Source organism: Mytilus galloprovincialis, chromosome 11 (assembly GCF_965363235.1).
Source record: "Mytilus galloprovincialis chromosome 11, xbMytGall1.hap1.1, whole genome shotgun sequence".
NCBI lineage: Eukaryota > Metazoa > Mollusca > Bivalvia > Mytilida > Mytilidae > Mytilus > Mytilus galloprovincialis.
In genome coordinates this window covers 64,763,525-64,778,582 of record NC_134848.1, presented here as the reverse complement: position 1 = coordinate 64,778,582, position 15,058 = coordinate 64,763,525, and the positions used below count along the sequence as shown (strand labels likewise).

The 15,058-nt window shown below is 33.0% G+C and overlaps 1 long non-coding RNA gene across 4 annotated transcripts in view; it reads right to left on the bottom strand.

Moving 5' to 3' along the window:
• Positions 1–13,710, bottom strand: part of LOC143052610 (uncharacterized) — a 21,449-nt gene extending 7,739 nt beyond the window's left edge. Inside the window, exons 1-3 of one of the 4 annotated variants that reach the window (XR_012971174.1) lie at positions 13,519–13,710; positions 8,285–8,345; positions 4,273–4,307 (exon numbers count right to left, since the gene is read on the bottom strand). This is a non-coding gene — a long non-coding RNA (uncharacterized LOC143052610). The remainder of the gene's footprint in view (positions 1–4,272; positions 4,308–8,284; positions 8,346–13,518) is intronic. The other 3 variants (XR_012971173.1, XR_012971175.1, XR_012971172.1) reach the window with 3 other exon arrangements.
• Positions 13,711–15,058: the final 1,348 nt, after the last annotated feature.

The following is a 15,058-nucleotide window of genomic DNA, read 5'->3' as shown; positions in this document are numbered from 1 at the left end:
ATACTTGTATGTTCATTATCAATACACATGTCTAAAACAATTACTAATTCAAACAAAAATACATTGTAAGTACATGAACGCAAAAATAGTAAAAACATATAAAAAATAGAAATCATCAGGTTTACTATCTACAATCTACAAGTTGACGCAATAAATGATGTAATTGAAACTATAATTTGTTATGCCCCCGCAACTGAAAGTTGGGGGGTGGGGTGTTACCCCTGTCCCTCTGTCCGCCGTCCTTCCCCTATTATAGTTAATCCGCATAACATCTACAGTTTGAATCCTAGAACGTTTTCACTTTGTTGTCTGTTTGTACATATATTGAAGGTGTGCATGTGGTCAGGGTTGTGATCTTTATTAATATTTGCTCTAATGGGAGATTGTTGAATTTTGTCACTTTTTTGGGTAACCAATTCGTAAATCTCTTAGACAATCGTGTAGATCATCTGTTTGCATTTTTTCTCCGTTCCGATATATGATTTTGGCAAATTTTTGAAAACAACGGTTACTTTAGCAACAGAACATGTAATAGCTCGTTTTTTGGTACTATATCACGACAGATCGAGTTCTGTCCATATACTACTGCTTAACATCGCATATATAAACAAACATTATATCAACGATTCTACAAATTATTGAAAGAGTGTCGTGCGGTTATTTATACATCTGCAAGTTAACAATTAAAACACGCAGACAAACTGACATCTTTGTAAATATTTTTTTTTGTTCTGCATAAAATTTATTGTATACAAGTCTACAAAAACTTTTTAAAAAGTTTAGTAAATAGTTATTTTTCCATAAGTGTACATGTGTATGCTCGAAGTATATATAGAATCAGTACATGATACACAACATGCGACAAAAAAGGGGGTAGTAATAACAGGAAACTAAATTAAAATAAGGCTTTGATCGATGTAAACTTCAATAAAACTGGAAGTTACACAAGGGGAACAGGAAAATAAGAATATATTGCATCACTTACGACAACCTTTGAATTGACCAGTGACTTTTTGTATTTATTACTGACCAGCCACAACGAGATAATCCAACGAGTGTTTAAGGGTTCATATGAAGTGTGGACCTAAATGTTCTTTATCTTTAAATATAACGCTTATTCTGTAAAATCCTCAATAAACAATTTTGTAAAAATTCTTCTATCATTAAATGATTTCTTAATTCTGTACATGGTTCTTGTCTGTGTCTACACTGTTGTATTAATTTATTATTTTTATTTTCTGTTGTTATTCTTTATAATTTTGCAAACTTTTTTGTTCAATTTTTACATTCGCCAGTATCCGTTATTCTGCAACTCCTTTGAGATCTTATTATATTTGACAATAAATTAATGTCCTTCTCTCTCTGATTTTCTCTTTCTCTCAAGACATTGCACGGTCTTTGAAGCACGGTGTATTTTCCAGAAGATACATCGTGTAAAACATTTACAAGGAAACCAAACATACGGAGATTGAGATATAACTTAAAAACAGATGTACAAAATTTATGTTTAATATGCCTACCAAAATAATCTCCCCCCCCCCCCCCCCCCAAAAAAAAAAATACAATCGCACACAGGCTGAGAAATGACTCGTAAATGTTTGTTTTGTTATTTAGTTCATCCACACAAATGAGGGAGGGGGAGGACCGGGATCGGAACCCCGGGATCGGGTATTTTTAAATACGGGATTTCGGAATTAATCTTTTCGGGATCCGGGAATTCTTTTTTCGAATTTCGGGATGGCGGGATTTATTTTAAATTACTTTAAATTCGGGACCTCTGGATTTCATTTTTTAAAGTCCGGGATTTCGGAATCAGGACCCCTCTTATTTTTTTAGTAGGTATATAGTAGTAGTATGATATAGAGATGATCGATATAATCTCGTTCTCGACCTTCAAGTTTTATGGGTGAAATAGAATTGAGAACAGTTCTATTCTATATTTGAGATGCTACTTTCAGGGTACATTTTTATTTTTTATTCGGTTAATTTTTACCCATATATATATGTATATAGAACAATTTCCTTTGAGGAGACAACCATACGAATCAATACTAGTAAGAAAATTCTTTTAAGGATCCACTGAATGTTCTTTTATTAGGATAATATTCCATGTATAACTCTTTAAACCATAAACTATTTATACATGTATCTATTAAAAAGATTTGTGTTCTATTTTTAACATTGAAACTTTCAACAAAATTGCGGACGTGAAAGAAAACACCATTAGAAAAAAAACAAACACGTCAGAATACAAAATGTAGCGATGAATTAATGATCGTGAAACATCATTTTTGTTTATTTTTCATTTGTTATAGTCTAAAAACTGTTGTATGAATATTAAATTATTGTTCCGACCGTAAAGAAGGTTAAAAATTTAAATGTATTATAGTTTAGTGTCATCTATATGACTGACTTACAGCAGCGGAGAATTTATGACCAGTATTAATTATGTGGTTCATTTCCTTTTCGCTACTTTGAAAATATTTTTAATTGTTCCGAATGGTGTGATAATTTTCAAAATAGGGGATATCTAGTCTTACTGTACAAGACTAAGTTTAGTATTAATGTCCCAAACTTGCACCCCATTCTGCTTATTTCCTGCTACACGATGTCTTTTCCCAGTGAATATAGGGTTTTTGTATGGACAGTTTTGACATACTACATATAGAATACACAAGCGGATCCAGGATTTTGCAAAGTGGGGCGAAGTTTTTTAAATTCGTCGAGCGGAGCGAGGCGAACAAATTTTGGGACCTTTTTTTTTTGGCTAAAAAACATAAAATAAGTGTAAAATGCACTTTTTAAACGGTTCTTGACGTGGGACATGTATATTTAATAGTTGCTGTTAAGTGTAAGAGTTGGACATTTTTGATGTTGTATTCTCCCCATAAATTGTCTCTCATAAAATTATAGTATGGGTCAAAAGTTATGAACTGATATATTTGATGTGGGACTTGTCAGTTAAAAATAGACATGGAAAATTATCGCTTGTTGTATGTTAAGTTAGCATAAACTCACAGATTTCTTGTTGTAAACAAGATACACGCCGCGCTATTCGATGAATTTTACAATACGAGCGACACGAGTTAAAAAAGACAAACAAGCAATTTTTATACAAATGTTTGGTTGATATGTTTTACCCAACACAATTGAAAATTAACCAAAGGCTACGAATGAGTCTGAAATGACAACGAATTTATGAATGACGGTCGACAAATGGAGACATAAAGGCCACACCAGCAGGCAGGTTGCAGTCTGATCTTGATAAAAGTATTCGATATATCAGTTCATGCAAACCCCCGTCCCGAAAAAAAAATACGCCCGTTTTTTATTCATTATGTTCATTTAATGCTATATTATTCTGTTGGAAATTTTCGTTTCTATTAGCCAAAAAGTGGACAAGATTATTGTTTTCAATCTAAATACGGCCAGACTCTCAGATCTCAGACTGCCTCCTCAAACAATGGCTCGAACCTTGCACTTTAAATCTATCCAGAGCTTATACTGACTGGGGATAATTATTCAGCTATGTTATTTTAAGATAGGCGCGGGCGTTTGGGGTTAAACATAATTTCGTAGGTAAATAATATTAATGTGGAACTTTTTTCATGAGATTATAATAGAGTATAACTTTTTTTGGTTGAATTGTGAAATAGAAGTCAATACTTCTTGCTCACTCCTTTGTCGCTTTGAAGGTGTCATGATTTTTCATGCTCAGAATTGCAAATGTGTTCCTGTAATTTGAATTTCAAAATGACTGAGTGAAGTTTTTTCGACGAACTGGTCAACTCAACCATACCGAATCACTCTACTGTGATGCGACTGCCTCATAAATGAGAGGTTTAGCGCTATAAAACCAGGTTCAATCCATCATTTTCTACATTTGAAAATGCCTGTACCAAGTCAGGAATATGACAGTTGTTGTCCATTCGTTTGATGTGTTTTATCATTTGAATTTGCCATTTGATTAGGGACTTTCCGTTTTGAACTTTCCTCGGAGTTCAGTATTTTGTAGTTTTACTTTTGAAATAATCAGTAAATACTGGCGAAAAAAAATCTGTATATGAAAAGAATTGTCTCATAAAAATTAAATACACGGGAAATGGCAAAGTTTACGAAGTCTACTCTAAGTCCAAGCAAAAAGGGGGGCGTACGCCCTCATGCCCCCCCCCCCCCCCCCTCTGTATCCGCCAGTACACGCAGTTACTGACAGCTTGTTCAAAGCCAATAACAACTAATAAAAAAATCAAGCATCTAAGACTAAATTCTTACCAAGATTTCTGTAAATCAGTGTTGATTGAGACCCACTGGAAAGAAATGCACCACTATTATTCTGTGAAACAGATTGTCATTGTTGCGTCAACCAGATTGATTTCTTGTTTTACTTCATTTGAATTTTAAAAGTGTAAGAAAAATTGATTTCTTGTCAAAAAATACCGTGTGTTGCACTTATAAACATTTCTTCCTGTTTTTAAAACATGCTAAATGTTTATAATTACATGATTGTGTAAATTTACATTCAAACATTAGATGAATTGCATTTATTTCAAACGTGCCAGAAAACATGCTCATATTCGAATAAGCTGACAATAATTCAAGTGAAACAGGGATGGGGATATACAAAGTACTGTAAAAGAAAAGTTAGAGTATCTATACTTATAAACGAGAAGACCTAATTTTGTGTGTCGCTTCTCTTCCTTCTACAATGAATTAATCATCATGCCTCTGTGTTCTATATAGGTATATAGTCGAATTTGTCATCTTTTGTTATGATTATTCAGTTTGTGTTATTTTGGGAGGAAAACGAAAATAAAGGTGTCAGACCACCAATTAAAAATCCCTATCTGTTCAACCGAATCTTGCAATTTTCACAGCTATCTAAATATTTTACCTTAAGTTTAACTTCAAGGAAACCAGGTATATCCTGAATTGTACATGTATCACCTTTCTACATGCCAATTTTCAACCAATGTTTAAAGTCTTATATGAAATTTCTGATCTTGAAAACACAGGTACTACCAAAATAACTCCCTGTTTTCTGGAACTCTTAAATTAGTGTACTATGTAGTGCATTAATCCTGAATTTTTAACGCAAACTCATAGACAAGTGAATTTTGACTCAAAATGGTCTAAATATATTTCCCTTTCACCAGAAATTTCATTTCTGCATATTTGTTGGTTAGTTTAAGTAAACAATGACATCAAAAGTACTATTTTGTGTCAGAGTTCAATATACTGTCGAGACCACACTGTTTTTCCTCATCACAATTATGTAGAAATAGTGGTGAGCAACAGTGATCAACAGTTTTCACACTTGTTTTAACTGGTCGGCAGATATCCAAACTCAAACACCTGATTTTCGTTTTGAAGGTCGTCTTCATGACTGTTTTCATATTCATTTTCAAAATCCTGTAGCATTTCTTCAATTTTAGCAAACAAGTTCATTCTCCTAGAAGATACATACTTTCCGTCAGATTTACCGTTGTCCCATTGAAAAGTCGCCGGTTGAAATTTTAACATTGCAAAATCTGGTCAAAGGGACGTAATTCGTACAAAACGTCGCAATATTTCGCGGAATCCGCTAGACGGCGTTCATTTACTGTTACTTGACCTTAACTTTAAATATTTTGATTTCATTTGTTTCCACTTTTGTCCCTTTGGTCTTTATGCATACCGCATCTTATATTTTTTGAGTCGACGTGCTAGATTTTTTTCTGGCACGTTGTTATCTCTTTAATCTTAATTTCAGCTATACATTATATTATCAAACGATTATGTTCTTTGTCAAATCAGTCTTATAAAGTTGAATACCAGACATCATTACCTAAATAACAAATTCCTGAAATGATTTCTTCATGACGTCGTAAACAAAAAGTATAATAGTATGACCAACATCGAGAACATTTCCGTATATTTCAGTTGGCGTTTTTAAAGACCCGAGGAAGCGAGACATTGGATGGCATTTGACCATGCTGTTTTTTGTGGAGTTTTTATTCGAGTCGAACCAACCGAGTTGCCATTCGCGAATATGTGTGCAAGATTAAGTATAAATATACTGACCACGCAGTGCCTATATTTTTATGGAAGTCTTGATTCAACGAGATGGTCGGACGTGATGAATGATTTCATTTCTTTTATCACCTTGATGGAAGACGAAGTATCTAAATGACGTTTTTATTTTTTCTCCAAACTTACATTTGTAAAAAATAGTTAAGTACGACTCTTATTACTTATTACATCAAATTGAAAACGGAAGTATAAACCAACCGACCATAGAGTGAAAAAAGTCCAAGGCTGTTCAGTGTCGTTATATTTCTACATGCACAAATATTGATATTTTAATAAATAATCTGGCAATAATTAACTATAGCCTAAAACATAAAACTGGCAATAATCTAGGCCACGTCAATAACTTCCGGGATCGCAACATGAATAATATATAAACGTGATGAATAATTTTGTTAATATTCTCGACGATCTAGTGGTCTTTTCATTATCCAAAATGAATGACAAAGGCATCCGTCTCTTGATTTCAAGTCACGTTATTTTCTCGTGCCAGGTTACATGTATATCAAAGGCATAACAATATATCTGGCAGATAATAAAAGCGCGGCTTATATTGCAAACTTAACGTCAAGTTTGAATCTAGATATGAATAAAAAAAATTAGAATGAGTATGGGGAATATGTCAAAGAGACAACAGCCCCGACCAAAGAGCAGACAGCAGTCGAAGGCCACAAATGGGTCTTCAACGCAGTAAGTCAATACAAATGCTTTTATTTCTAGTTTTTAGCAAGGCTATTATGGGATATTTGATGAATGGAAATATCTCAAGGTGACATCGATCGACACAGCGGTATGTTTCTGAATATCTTAAGCCAAGAAACTACATACGAAATCTCTATAGGTTCAATGAGATCTTTTCCAGCCTTAATAATAGTCGATACAGTTTTGTATTGTCAGTATTGTGGGAGTTAGTATCAATAAATAAAAAAAAAACACATGTGTTACCGATCTTGTTTTCTGTTAATTGGTCTTAGTATTAGTAATTAATAACATGTTCAACATTTTTCACTCGTTTGTTTATTTTGTGTGAATTTACATTGTAACAGTAAATGTTAATTACAACAGTAACACTTTCATACCACAACAAATACCGTATTGGTATCACTTATATTTGTATCCACATATTAACAAAAAAAATGAAAAGAGAATAATTTTGCAATACCATTTTCATACTGAATACTATAACTTTTTAGATATTTGGACATATTAAGTAAATGTTTATAATATCCACTTGACATGCTTGAAATTCTTTCAGATTATCTTTGGAGTAGTTATGAGTCTTTGAAGCATGCTCACAAAGGTTCTTTCGGTGATATCATTTTCATATTGGTCAAAACTTTGTTTTGCTTTCACCAGCTTTGAAGGAGATATTATCAAAGAATTGATAGAAAACAACACAGAAACTTACTTTCTAGCTCATCAGGCCCAAGCATCATGTTAGGCATTGTCATTACTAAAAACCAATAAATGTCTTCTAATCTGAGGATCAATTCAACATTTTAAAGTGTTTTACTAATGATACTGACAAGCCACCACAAAGATATATAAATACAACCATACAAATAGTTAGTAAATACATATAAAAAAAGATGTGATATGATTGCCAATGAGACAATTCTCCACAACAGACCAAAATGACATAGAAATTAACAATTACAGGTCACCGCACAACCTTCAACAATGAGCAAAGCTAATACAGCATAGTCAGCTATAAAAGGTCTCGAAATGACAATGTAAAAGAATTCAAAGGAGAAAAATAACAGGCTTATTTATGTACAAAAAATAAAGAAAAAACGAATATGTAACACATAAACAAACGACAACCACTGAATTACAGTCTCCTTATATCATGTTCTCAGATATCATCTCTCAATTTAAAAAAATCACGAAAAATTGAACCTATTATGTGTTGCTCTCCTAGCTATAAAATGTATCCAAAATCAAAGATGTGGAACATATTCTATCATAATCATTTAGTAACTAATGCAATTAGTGTCTCTTCCATGCCCGTCTTGAACATAAAAACTAAACTAAATATAAAATAAACAACACTCCTAATGCTCAGGTTGGTTGTCATCGTGCAACATAGTTAACATGGTTAATAACACATATAGGAAAATCATAGAACTACATTAATCATAAAACACTGTCAAACATCCAAACATACTATCCACACTCATCTGTGTCCACACTTGTTAATTAATAAAATATATCTTACTAATTATCTACATTGGACAGATTTTATTGTGACCAGCATTATCGTCTTTCTACTTTTAAATCTAAAAATATAAACCGTCAAAATAAATAACACAGTTAACTTTACAATGATGTCATCATCAAGAGGATGGTCATCTACAGTGACCAGGGTACAGTAATCACCAGCTTGACAACTTTGGGGTAACATTGTTAGTTCGTCCGTCTCCAATCTTAATAGTGTTCCTATAAATGGTCGGTGGTTTTCTCCGTGTATAGAGGATTCAAAAGGGGGAGGGGGTCTGCACCTCTCTTTTTTTGACGATCAATGCATTTGAATGGGGACATATAGTTGGAACCCTCTCCCTTTATCTTGGTTTGGGAACACTAACAACCCTTTTTTAATAAAGATCCACCACTGATTTGTGTCGTTCTTTCGTAACACTATCAAAAAAAGGTTAGGTAGAGGAGTTGGTTGAGCGTACACAAGTAAGATTTACCCCGCCATATTCTGTGTGTTCCTGTCCATGTCAGACGCCCTATATTCAGAGACCATCGTTGGTTGTTGTTCGTTTTTATATACTTGTTTTTTTTTTGTTTTTAAGTATGCCGTTTGTTTTATCGTTTGAAATGTTCCAAGTCAAGAAAATTTAGAAACAATCATCTAGACATTTCATAATAGTAGGTACACTGCTTCTCAATCTGTCTGTTAAATTTCTTGGACTATAGCACACACTTTCCACCGCCCACCCATACACCCGAAATCACCATTTTGTAAGCCAGTTCTGTGCTTCGTTAGCTCTGATATCTGTGGTTTTTAAGGGGACTTGTTGAGGTCCTCACTAGTCGAAAAAAAAAAATCACCTGACTTTAGAGCAATTTCGGCCTATGTGCAAACATGCTAATTTTAAGATAAAATAAATTCTTACCACATATTTGAATATCGTCATAACTGTTTAAATCCGAGGTTATTGAAGCAGATGTCGGGCCGTTTATCATGTTGAAAATTTAAAGAAATTTAACGAGTTCAAATGACAATCGTATTATGCTAATTTTATCATTATATTTCATTGACCAGGACTACTGTCATCGACCATCAATACAATCCACGACTTTCTCGTTAACATATTTAACGTTATATTGAAAAGGTGCACTATTATTCCATTTGTATAGTCTATTCTTTATAATATATAACCCTTGCAATATTATACCGTCGCCAGCATTTGGCCAGGGTCACATTTGATGATTGAATTTTGCTGAAAAATGTGTTATGATTGAGTGTTTTGAATTCCAAAAGATTTTGCCAAATACGGCTAAGGTAATGATAAATCTATGTCTGGAAAAAGATTACGTTTATATTACATATTATATATATATGTCTTTGTGCTTCTCTCTGACTCTCAACAGAAGAACGACTTCTGTTAGCATGGTGAGAGAAACAAAACCTCCTCATTTAACGTAGACTTGCTGGTATTGAACATATCAGTATCTGGAGAGACAGACCGGGATCGACTGACACCTATTAAGCAGAAGTTCTCATTTATGCGATCAAGCATTAATTCGAGCTTTTATCATGTATATAACAGTACTCGCTGATGCTATAGCAACGTAACGTGCTTAGTTATTATAGCCAAATATCGAATTGTCCGAAAGTGAAGCTAATTTTAAAAAGTAATTTCAGAACAGATGTTTATCATGTTTATAGACATTAGACATTATTAGACATTATTTTATTATACCAATCATGGGCCCTTGTCGGACAAGACACAAAAACATCATAATACAATGATTATATAAACATTAGTGAAATACACAATAAGTAATACACAAATAATAAATTGATAATATGAGCAATGTAGGATATAATTATGGTAAGAGGCATTGAGTGTAATGAGGCCGATTTAATATTAAAAGAATATGATATAAAGTTTATTAATACGGAAACAAAAAAGTAAAAAAAAGTAAAATTAGAACCGGGAATATAGTATCTCATTCTGCAGTAGTTCTCCTCATGACCAGTGCACAGCAGTGAGGGACTTTTACATCACAAGAATGCAAAGGTCATCAAGGGGAGATCCTTCAGAACTAGCTTTACTCCAATAGTGATTCTCCTCATGACTAATGCACAGCAGCAAGGGTTGACATTGCTACTGGGCAATATTCATCAAGGGACGGGGCTCTAGAACTCACTATAGAGAAAATATAAAGTTCAAATTACAAGTAGTAGATTATATTAAGTTTATATTAAGCCCAAAGTTATATAATGAATGTTAACCTGCTTGTGATGTTAATCTGATGCATATCTCATTTGTTCTTTCAAGGAATAGTTAAGTATTCATTTGTACTCATCTTGTTATGATATAGAAATTGTCCACTCATTTTACTTAAATTAAATCAGACAACGTTTTTTTTTTAAATTCCCTGGCTTGAACCGGAGAATATGTCAATAGATATAAGAAGATATGGTATGAGTGCCAATGAGACAACTCTCCACCCATGTCACAATTTATAAAAGTAAACCATTACAGGTCAAAGTACTGTCTCACGGAACATTGGCTCACACAAAAAACACTTTATTAGTTTAGGAATTTCATAAATCCCTTTTCAAAATCAGTGTTTTTGGTGTTTCGAAATTACTCATATAGCCAAATGTTAATCCAAATGTTAATCCAAATGGTGTATTAAGTCATGGTAGTTTGGTAGGATTCTATTTATTTTTGGAATTGTTTTCCTTGATAATTAAAGAGGGTGGTAAAAGGGGGGGGGGGTACTTGCACGAAAAAAACGTGAAATAAGACATTATTTCACGTTGAACGTGAAATAATTTCTGTAATGAACGTTGGTTGCACGAAAAATAAATACTTTTATGTGAACCTTTTGTGACTGAATCACTGTCTTCTTGTATATATTAACTCTTTGTTTTACTTGATATTCCCTACAGTCAGGGGTACTACTTGTACAAGTGTATTTTATTTACTTGAAGAAGTGAAAAAAAATATACACATATAAGTAAATAAATAATGTTTGAATAATCTTCCCTTAATTTTCTGAAAAATTTACTTGTATAAGTAAATTTTTCTTACAATCCCACAAAAATCCTCAAGTTTTGAGATATAAAATCATGCCTTTAATGATTTTTCCCAGGTTTGCTCAAATTTTTTCATTAAAGTTCAATGTTTCATCTCATTAATTCATCAAAGAAACTGATTGAGCAAAGATCTTGTATATTTGCGCAAGGCATTCAAAAATTGCTCCTTTGGGGCTTGTAAATGAGCAGTGTTAAGAAGATAACAGACAAATGGGACTTTCATTGTCCATGAAATTACACTTAAATGATTAGTAAACATGGTAAAGACATCTGCAAAGGGTACACAATTCAAAATTCTATTAGAGCAAAGAAATCTTAAGAATTCAAGAAAAGAAGAAAGGATGATTTTTTTACTTATACAAGTAAAAAATTCTTAATGTCTAAGGGACATAACTAAGCCAATTTTATTTTTACCTATACAAGTAAATAAAATTCACTTGTATAAGTATCCTACAAATTTACTTATATGTGTATATTTTTTTTTACTTCTTCAAGTAAATAAAATACACTTGTACAAGTAGTACCCCTGACTGCCCTATTTAGTATACAAATTTATGATATAATTGGTTTACGGTTTTTAAAAAGTATTTCTTGACGATCCCTGTCAAGTGTTTGAATTTTATTTGAAAATACCGAGCACGCAAAATAAGACTTTGAAAATCACGATGCACGTAAAATTAAATAAGCAGAACACGTTGAACGAGGCACCCGTCTTGCACGACTGAACGTCAAATAAAAAAGTAAAAACACGTTGAACGTGAAATAAAAAACGGCGATCACGTTGCACGAAAATAACCCTTTACCACCCTCATTAAAGAACACATGCTTTGTACATTGTTGTATAAATTGAATACCAAAAACTGCAAACAAGATGAACGTTGTGTATGAGATTTTAAACAATATATAACAGGGCATTTAGGGAAACTGTAAACAACTATTATTGTTGTTGGCCTTATCTAAATTCGTAGGCTCTGTTAGACAACGTTAATTTGCATAACTAACTCATTTCATTCAGTATCAAATATCCAGTGCAATAGGATAATTTGACACTAAAATTCACATTTATACACAAAACTTACAATTTAAGCCACAAACAAGCTATCAATGAAAGACATAAATTTGTTAAGTCCATTATTCCCAACACTAATAATATGTATCAATCATTTGTCAATGAACATTTCTAATAACCTTTTCTTTACATTTCCTTCTTCTCGTTTCGGTTATCCTTGTTATATTGTTGTGGTTTAAATGAGGCCATTGGTGTTCTCTTTTTTGGGCGTTTGAGACAATTTTTTTGTATTACAATTTGGTATTTATTGCAGATCTTAAAAAAGTTTGATCATGTTGATAGTTTCATTAAAAATTTCACAACTTGACCTATAAATGTCTTCCTTTTGTTAAATTAGTATTATATTTTATCCAACATTAATATTGACATGCCATGGGTTTTTTTCGAGGGGTGATTTAGATAATATTTTAAAATGAGAAACAATATATATATTAAGATGTCATCCCCCTTGTGAATTCAACTGTTTTAATATAACACAGCAATTGTATACTGACGGTGTAAAAAGTTTGATCATTCATAACATTCTACAACAACTGCATGGGTTAAGTTTGACATCAATCTTAATGTGTGAGTCATATTAAATCGAATAGTGTGTTGTCTCAAGGCAAAACTATTTACATGTTCAAAAACGTTCTCCCGGCGTTGAACTTTTAGCATGTATAATGTAGGTTATATCATGGTTATGTACTGATTTGCATATATATAGCATGTATAGGTGTATTATGAATGTTATGTAAAGTACTGTATGCTGTTAAGATTACATTTGGTATATATATATGTGTATGCCCCCTACCCATGGAGATCTACTTTGGAGAATTAAATATCTTATCTTATCGCCCCCTGTATATAAGAAATAAACAAACTGATTTCACATTACAATAGGACATAATTTTGAAAGAAATATGATGATTGAATACAAATGTTCTCCTTAATTCCATAGTGCTTAATTCTCACTAACTTGGTTTAAAATACACAAGACTATTATCTTTTGTATAAATGCAGTAAATTCTAATCATCTATAGATCATTTTAACCAAAACCCAATATCATAAATAAGTGAATACTAAGTGAAATTTAAGAAAGATAATTTTGTGTGTACTTACGCCATGTACACGATCCAATGTACATAACATGATGTTCAAAATAGCTACATGTATTTCCCTGTTAGATATTACACAAAAACTACACCATTTTCGTAGCAAGGATGTAGATTCTATAAATAACGTCACTCAACAAAATCCAATGTTTGCAGAATTACACTACTGTACAAAACCGCATTAAATCGATTGGCGTAAGGCACTCTACTGACGGCCAAGCAAAATTATTATGTGTTTAACTTTTGCATACATTAATATAATTGGTATAGGCCGTGCAGTCAGTTCTAAAGTTCAAATTGTACTGGTATTTCACCAAATAACTTTTTTTTATATTACAGTGAAAGTGTAATATGAATAAATTGACATCAGTTGGGGGGGGGGGGGGGGGGGGTACTTTCTACGTGTTTAAAGGGATTGGCAGTGGCGGATCCAGAACTTTTCCTAAGGGGGGCCCGCTGACTGACCTAGGGGGGGGGGGCCGCTCCAGTCATGCTTCAATGATTCCCTATATAATCAACCAAATTTTTCCCACGAAAGGGGGGGGGCGGGCCCCCCAGGCCCCCACCCCCTGGATCTGCCTATGATTGGTCGCTAAATTATGTAGTTTTTCAGTTTCGTTATATTTTCTGAGGATATGTTATGTGTGTAATATATATGAACATGAGCCGAGGGTTATTGCATCATAAGTATCTGAAACTAATTTTTTGGATGCGATTAAAAGAAGTCATATATTAAAGTTTATAAATGCATCAGACATTTTCCATGAAAAAAAGTAAGCATGATAGCTATGATATGATACGTGTAGCAAAAAGGTATATTGTTGTGGTAAAAATATGGCATGCAGTTTGGTTTTTCGTCGTAAATGGAAACCGCGACGAAAGGCTGCCAGGGGTACTCGATGTCTCAGCTGAGTTTGCAATGTCCTTATTTTACCTACTTACAAAATCCAGAAAATTTATTTGGATTGAATGAGTAATGAAGATAGTGAAATTTTGTACATCCATTTGATTTGAACTTTGGCGGATAGTTGTCTCGTTTGCGATTAGCACAACTCCTTTTTATATAGTCTATAAATTATGTCAGTTAATATTTCATGTGATGAAAATCTAAAGCTGCCTATTCATGAAATATTCGTGTTGTTTGGTTGCAGTCACTTGGGACATATAGTCATAAGGCCAAATAAAAAAGTATGTGTGGTTCCAGTTACATCTGAATAAAAGTTAGGGTAGGTAGGTAGGGATTTTTTTTTTATTTTATGGTTTTTTTTTTATATTGAGTCTATGGGAGCAACATTCTGACTTTAACAGTACTTAATGAAAAATGACAATAAAATCTTTAGGGTAGGCTATTTTTAAGCCAAAAAAGTAGGGACGGTAGGGTTACTGGAACCACACATATATTTTTATTTGGCCTTACATCTTAGTTCATCCATACACATACTGGCATAGCAGATTATACTTCCTCTAACTTTGATGACATGAGCTATACTAGTGTTATCTTAATCATATCTTTCAAAGAATTTTCGACGTCCAAAGACAGTTAAAAC